Consider the following 8,402-nt stretch of genomic DNA (forward strand, 5'->3'; position numbering starts at 1 on the left):
ATGCAGTAGAGGCAGTGGTAGGTGCAGTAGAGGCAGTAGTTGGTGTGGAAGATGCAGTGGTAGGTGGGTTAGACCCAGTGGTAGGTGCAGTAGATTCAGTGGTTGGTGCAGTTGTCACAGACGCATTGGTTGGTGCAGTAGAAGCAGTGGTAGGTGCAATAGACACAGTGGTTGGATCAGTAGACGCAGTGGTTGGTGCAGTAGATGCAGTTATTAGTGCATTAGATGCAGTGGCAGGTGCAGTAGTTGGTGCAGAGGATGCAGTGATTGGTGCAGTTGATGCAGTGGTAGGTGGAGTAGACCCAGTGGTAGGTGCAGTAGATGCAGTGGTTGGTGCAATTGTCACAGACACATTGGTTGGTGCAGTAGAAGCAGTGGAAGGTGCAGTAAACACAGTGGTTGGATCAGTAGATGCAGTGGTTGGTGCAGTAGGTGCAGTAGATGCAGTGGTTGGTGCAGCAGAGGCAGTGGTAGGTGCAGTAGATGCAGTGGTAGGTGCAGTAGATGCAGTGGTAGGCACAGTAGATGCAGTGGTTTGTGCAGTAGATGCAGTGGTTTGTGCAGAAGATGCAGTGGTTTGTGCAGTAGACGCAGTGGTTGGTGCAGTAGATGCAGTGGTAGGTGCAGTAGATGCAGTGGTAGGTGCAGTAGATGCAGTGGTAGGTGCAGTTGACGCAGTGGTTGGTGCAGTAGATGCAGTGGTTGGTGCAGTGGTTGGTGCAGTAGACGCAGTGGTTGGTGCAGTAGACGCAGTGGTTGGTGCAGTAGATGCAGTGGTTTGTGCAGAAGATGCAGTGGTTGGTGCAGTAGACGCAGTGGTTGGTGCAGTAGACGCACTGGTTGGTGCAGTAGATGCAGTGGTAGGTGCAGTAGATGCAGTGGTAGGTGCAGTTGACGCAGTGGTTGGTGCAGTAGATGCAGTGGTTGGTGCAGTAGACGCAGTGGTTGGTGCAGTAGATGCAGTGGTTGGTGCAGTAGACGCAGTGGTAGGTGCAGTAGATGCAGTGGTTTGTGCAGTAGATGCAGTGGTTGGCGCAGTATATGCAGTGGTTTGTGCAGTAGATGCAGTGGTTTGTGCAGTAGATGCAGTGGTTGGTGCAGTAGACACAGTGGTTGGTGCAGTAGATTCAGTGGTTGGTGCAGTGTGGAGTCCCACAGCTAACTGCACTAGGCAACGGTCGCAGAGTTATCTCTTCAGTTTAGTGGTGATAAAGGTAGCAATCTCTAATTTCACCACTAGGTGTCAGTGTTGCTATTTAACCTTGTACATGTTGCACAGCTGAAGTGAGTAAAGGGTTACTGTTGTTACTGTACCTCATGGTCTGTACTGTCCTATAGAGAGAGATATTCTCTCTTTTTCTACCTATCCCTGCTCTACACACACACACACACACACACACACAGCCCTGGGGAAGCAGCTAGTTATCCCAGTGTTGACAGGAAGTTTAGTGTAGTCTAGATTGTGTGTTCAGTGAGTCAACACACATGTATGAAGCAGGCAGAGACACTTCTACAATCTATCTACTTCCACTATGCAGTGCTAGACACAACAAGGAGGACATAAACCCAGCCCATGGCCAGAACCACTCTACAAAGTGCAGTATCCTAAGCTACAGAGGAACTAGGTTGGATAGAACAAAGCTACCGTAAAGAAAGTCTACGTATTCTCTCTCGCAGTGCAGGTCAGTTCAGGTGACACCGGGACATGCTCGGACACTTAGCTTCACCCAGGTAACCACGACTGGGGCTTGTGTCACCCTATTAGGATGGGTTACTCGACACTGTAGGGCAGAAGGTGGTCAGACAACAGTCTAAACACGTGCACAAGTAAACTTCTCACACTCAAGTATCTCTCAAGTATTCTTCTCTCTAAGGTTCCAGCAGAGCACAGTACTACTTTGGGTTGGGACTCCCTTGACAAACTCCTCTCCGCTGCTTCACGCTACGCTAAACTCTCAGCTATACAAAAACCGCTACAACTACCACTCTTATCTTCAGCACCTGCATGTGTCTCTCAGTGGTTTATGCAGTAGGTGCAGTGGTTGATGCAGTAGATGCAGTGGCTGGCGTAGTTGATGAGTTTGTTGTTGCAGTAGATGCAGTTCTGGGTGCAGTTGATGCATTTGTTGTTGCAGTAGATGCAGTTGTTGGTGTAGTTGATGCGGTTGCTGTTGGAGGGGCAGATGCAGGGCTGGTTTTAGGCCATGTGTGGCCCTGGGCAAAATTTTAAAGTGGGGCCCAAGTACATGTTTACTAAGCAATTACACGTGCGGACTATTGGGAAGCAAGGGCTGCATGGACATTGTTAGTGATGTCCGTGCAGCCCTTGCGTTTAGTGTAAAAAGTACTAACTTACTTTACCACGTTCCCTGGTGTCCTCGGACCTCCCCCATTGTCTGCGGCTCTGCCTTCTGTTCCGGTCTCTGCACTCGCAGGCCACTCAGCCAATCACTGGTTGAGGTCCTGTCTCGGAGAGTTATTGGCTGAGTGGCCGATGGCCTGTCAGTGCAGAAGCTGGACAAGAAGGGAACAGAAGACAGAGCTGCAGCTGCAGTCACCAGGGAAGACCAGCAAGTAATCGGGCCCTTAGTCTCATCATCTATCGGGGTGGGGTAAGCATAGTGACATAGGAGAAGGTTGCTGCTTGCGGCCACATGAGTCATTGAGAGGGTGAAGAGTTATAAAATGGCACTGGTTCCGTAAATGTGTCTATATAAAAAGTTGCATAAAAATTCCAAACAAATTCACCTGGTACCGACCAGTTGTAGGCCTGCACGACTTTGTGCCACTTTTTGAAAAGTCGCAAATGACAAATTGGGTGCAAATCCCGGATTATGCAAATTTTGGGTGAATACTCAAAAATGGCAGATTTAAAAAGTTGCATCTAAAATATATTCGCCTGTAAAATACTGGTTTATAAATTGAACTTATTCGGCAAAGCCCGGGGACCTGTGGGATGTATGCCGGGTAGCTTTGGCGGTGTAGTGGCTGCTAGGTAGGTGTAGGGTCACTTGGGCACTTGTCACTGTTGCCTGGAGTGGTGTTGGTACTCACCCCCGATCAGACAGGCGCTGCTTCTGCAGATTTGGATAACCCAAGTGTAACCTGGTGTGTAGGTGACAGACAGAGTCCAGTAGCTTAACCAGAATAACATCCGTTTACCTAGTTTCTTCAGTGCAATACAGTAATAAGGCTTCAGTAACTGCAGGTGCAGGCAAGAGGTAGAAGTTGTAACAGCAGAAGTAAGAGTAGAGGAGCGTCTTGGGGGCCCTTTCCAATGTAGCTGTGTACTCTGCTGGTATAGTGTAGTGAAGAATGGAAGAAGAAGAAGAAGAAGAGGAAGATACTCATACTCACGTATAGATCCTCTACTTGATCTGACCGCCTTATTCCGTATAGTGTTGGGGTACCCATCCTGTTAGGGTAGTACGAGGTCCCACGTCCCTGTGCTGGGTTAAGCAGACTTCCCAGGGTTTCCTAGAATACCTGTGTGTTACAGTAGGATACGTTGGCAAGTTGCAGCTTTGTCCTACTGGGGTGAGTACCTAGCTCAGGTATACTCCACTGTGTCTTGTTGAGAGTATCCCTGTCATGGACAAGGTGTTTCTTAGAGGACGTCCTTTCCTCCTGAGGGGTCTAGCACTGCATGCTAGCTGTGGACTCTGACAAGGGCCCTGACCTGAGCCACGCCCTGACTTCACTGCAGCATGAACTGTGTCTTTTGTGTGGCTCCCTCTAACAGAACTGACCCAAAGGGGTCATAGGGGGTTATAGGGGCAAACCAAATCTCCTAGTGATTGGTAAGACTGTGTGTTTGCAGAAAAGAGAAGAGAGATGATAGGATAGAAAAATGAGGGAAAACACCTGCACCTGTGATAGGAGAGAAAATGAACATGTAACAAACAGCAGTTAACCCAATGCTTCCTTCAGCTGTGCGCAATACTAAATACACAGTAAGTACAGCAGCGACACCTAGTGGGAAAAACACATAGAACATATTGACTTCAGTTCTTTGCCCGGGTGCAACAAAAACTTAGTTGCACACCTGTGCTGGGATACTACACAGACAAACAATGGGCAAAAAATCCAATTATTCACCTAAAAATAGGTGCAAAGCCCTTGATTAATGTCTCCCTAAATTTCTATTGGATACTGGTCTTGTGGATAATACTATATATAGCGCTCCCGATACCTTTGAATACGGGAGATAATTCTTGGCACATTCTTGATTTTCTGACTCCATCTCATGAAATGTGATTATATATTCATAGTAATTTTATGATGTATTAATAGAAAAAAAAAATTCTGCTTTTAATATGGACGCTTTTCTTGTGAAAAAACTTTTCTTCAACTTTTCATGTCTACTGCAGCCATTTTTTTCTGCTCTCAGAGTGAACCACCAGGGGGCGCTTTGATCTGAGGCGTCACTTTCCCTTTTCCTCTCCATCCGGCCCAGACCTCCATGATGATTCCTTCCAGATAGGTTTCATCTTTTTAGAACCTGCGAGACAAACATCTTAGGCTCCGCACATTTCTAGCAACTTCCTTTCCTTTCTCCCTCCTGTAGGCTCCCATAGTAACTGCGCTGTTTGGTGTTATGTGCAGTAAAGCGAGTAGGAATGTGCGTTACCCCTGTATGTAGGATCCCCTGCTGTGCCCCCTGTATGTAGGATCCCCTGCTGTGCCCCCTGTATGTAGGATCCCCTGCTGTGCCCCCTGTATGTAGGATCCCCTGCTGTGCCCCCTGTATGTAGGATCCCCTGCTGTGCCCCCTGTATGTAGGATCCCCTGCTGTGCCTCCTGTATGTAGGATCCCCTGCTGTGCCCCCTGTATGTAGGATCCCCTGCTGTGCCCCCTGTATGTAGGATCCCCTGCTGTGCCCCCATGAGCTAATAATGCCCCCAGAGGTGCCCCCATGAGCTAATAATGACCCCAGAGGTGCCACCATGAGCTAATATTGCCCCCAGAGTTCCCCCCATGAACTAATAATGCCCCCAGAGGTGCCCCCATGAACTAATAATGCCCCCAGAGGTGCCCCTAAAAAAACAAATATCCTACTCACCTAATCCACGCTGTGCAGGCAGCAGCTCTCCCGGTCACGTCCCGGCGCCCAATAGGCTGCTGGTATGAAGTGCCGGCAGCCTATGGGAGGGAATGCAGGAGCAGGACGCTGACAGGTCCTGCTCCTGCACTCTACTCGCTTTAATGTTCAGCCCGCTCACTGTGCTCACTGTGCGGGCGGAACATCAAAGCGTTCTGTGCATCCCGAGAAGCTGCCCGGCCGCAGCTTCTCGGATGCTTAAAGAGACAGTGCACATTTTCCACCGGGATCCCGCGGCACCCCTGGCGGGTTCTCCCGGCACCCCGGTGTGCCGCGGCACCCCAGTTGGGAAACACTGATCCACACCAATCATGCCCTTATTGTCTGAAATTCATGATTACACAATATTTGGCAGTTTTGCTATTGTAACATAATAACATTTCCTAATTTGTTGCCCAACCACCAAGTACAAGGAAACTAAATTATTTTGATGTGTAAGATAAAAGGCAATGCCAATACCTGTACAGACATGGGGGGGAGGGGTTGCTGTAGGGCGTTCTTCTTCCCCCTCACTAGAGACTATAAAGGGTTCGGTTTCCTTCTTGTAGACACGTCGCTGTTCTGCTCCTGATTCAGTCACAATATCCATCACAAGACATTACACCCAGAGGAGACGAGAGGATGGTGGCTGCAAAGGCATCTGCTCCGAATACAGATCTGGTGGAAATCAAAGGCTTCAGACAGGGGCGTAGCTAGGGGTTCAGCCTAGGGGGGGCGAGCAAGTCTGAGTGGGCCCCCAACCGATTATGTTACCCAAAGGGAACCTCGCTTGACAACAATGCTTTCTAAATAATAAAGGGTATATTCTGCTCCATTACTCATAGTGAATTAAGAGCAGTGTTAGAGGCTTCTACATTTACATATATAGACACATAAAATGAAACAGTGACTTACAAGGGGTGTCTTCTCATCGGAGTCGCTCACTATCCCAATGTCATGGATGTATGGGCAGTATAACAGGTTCACCTGAGATCTGTAGTTAAAACTGTAAAAAAAAGTTAAATCCATTATGCAAAGACTATTATTTTCCCTATACACTGACTGACCCATATACCATAGAGGTAGATAATTTGCATTCTGCCTAAGACAGGTGCATCACTCACAGGGAGGTACCGCAGGCTCAATCACTAGCTAACTCGGGCAGCCACTACAGGCTGCTGCACCCTGCTCTCTGTGATCCGAATCACAGCTTTCTGATTTAAAGATACTTGTCCCTTATCCTGTAAGAGACTGGGGTGGGGGGGTCGGACCTCTGCCCCCATTCCCCCAGGATCTCCAGATCAGCCCCCAGCTCCTCTATGAAGCTGCCAGAGAGAACTGGGCCAAATAGGGTTAAATCAGAAAACCACTGTTTTCCACATGTCCAGCTCCCCCTGGTTTCCACATGTCCAGCTCCCCTTGTTTACCAGCTCCCTCTGTTTCCACATGTCCAGCTCCCCCTGTTTCCACATGTCCAGCTCCCCCCCCCTGTGTCCACATGTCCAGCTCCCCCTGGTGTCCACATGTCCAGCTCCCCCTGTGTCCACATGTCCAGCTCCCCCTGTGTCCACATGTCCAGCTCCCCCTGTTTCCACATGTCCAGCTCCCCCTGTTTCTACATGTCCAGCTCCCCCTGTGTCCACATGTCCAGCTCCCCCTGTTTCTACATGTCCAGCTCCCCCTGTTTCTACATGTCCAGCTCCCCCTGTTTCCACATGTCCAGCTCCCCCTGTTTCTACATGTCCAGCTCCCCCTGTTTCCACATGTCCAGCTCCCCCTGTTTCTACATGTCCAGCTCCCCCTGTTTCCACATGTCCAGCTCCCCCTGTTTCCACATGTCCAGCTCCCCCTGTTTCTACATGTCCAGCTCCCCCTGTGTCCACATGTCCAGCTCCCCCTGTTTCTACATGTCCAGCTCCCCCTGTTTCCACATGTCCAGCTCCCCCTGTTTCCACATGTCCAGCTCCCCCTGTTTCTACATGTCCAGCTCCCCCTGTTTCCACATGTCCAGCTCCCCCTGTTTCCACATGTCCAGCTCCCCCTGTTTCCACATGTCCAGCTCCCCCTGTTTCCACATGTCCAGCTCCCCCTGTTTCCACATGTCCAGCTCCCCCTGTGTCCACATGTCCAGCTCCCCCTGTTTCTACATGTCCAGCTCCCCCTGTGTCCACATGTCCAGCTCCCCCTGTTTACCAGCTCCCCCTGTGTCCACATATCCAGCTCCCCCCCCCTGTGTCCACATATCCAGCTCCCCCCCCCCTGTGTCCACATATCCAGCTCCCCCCGCTTACCAGCTGGGTTGTCTGTGTGCTGCAGCAGTCCGGCACTGACCTTGTGCGCGCGCGCGGGAGACGGAACAGCGCGGCGCCAGAGGTGATTGGCAGGTGGGCGGGCCAGGCGGCGCACGCACCAGCAGCGGTGCGCTAAGGCCGTACGCATCTGATTAAGATGGCGGCGGCCGGGGGAGCTGCGTCAGCATGCCGGGCGGCGGGCGGCGTAAAAAATCAATAGCGATCTGGGTGGGCCCCTGCCAGAGTGGGCCCCGGGGGCGGCCGCCCCCCCTGCCCCCCATCAAATTTCGCTACTGGCTTCAGATCATCTGATGGATAATTCAAGAAAAAGAAGTTCTTATCCACAACACAGATCTATAAGAGCCTAGGTTCCAGGAATCCAATTAACAAGTCCGGAGAAAAGATGAAAAAGACAATTCACTTTCGAAAATCTGACTTATTCCTCCGTTTTCCAGTGAAGTTCCCGGTCTCTGGTCTCCTGCACACCACCACCCTGACCCCGATGGGGAAGATTCTAAAATCCCAATCCTTTAAAGGAAGGAATCTTCATACAGCTCCAACAGAATACAAACTGAGAGAAGAATTTTTGGACCTCTCCTTCTGGAGTGCCGAGGTGTCTCCTGTTCTCATAGAGGAGGCTCGAGAAGCGGTGTACACTTATGTCCAAGCAAAGCTTCCAGGGCAGGCAGAACAATACAGGAGACAAATAACCCAACAATTCGCCAACTCTCCAGCGTTTAATAAGTCGGCTTCACGTTACGGGAACTTCACCTTCTCTCTGCCGTTCTCCGATCTTCTGTCTCACTATAAATCTCAGTTCTGTGATGGTAAGGAGGAGCCGAAGCTCAGCATCCTGGGGACGGATATGTACAAGCAGGAGATCGTCCATTATGTTGTAGTCCACAGTCCTGGTGAGCCACGTTTTAAGGACTACCCGAGGGTTCCCAGGCTCCGGACAACAAGAAAAAGTCTTCCCTTTGTCTATTGGAAGGAGGACACATTGTTCTGGAGACCTCAGTCCACTTCCGGA

This window comes from Dendropsophus ebraccatus, chromosome 7 (genome assembly GCF_027789765.1).
Source record: "Dendropsophus ebraccatus isolate aDenEbr1 chromosome 7, aDenEbr1.pat, whole genome shotgun sequence".
In the NCBI taxonomy this organism is placed as follows: domain Eukaryota; kingdom Metazoa; phylum Chordata; class Amphibia; order Anura; family Hylidae; genus Dendropsophus; species Dendropsophus ebraccatus.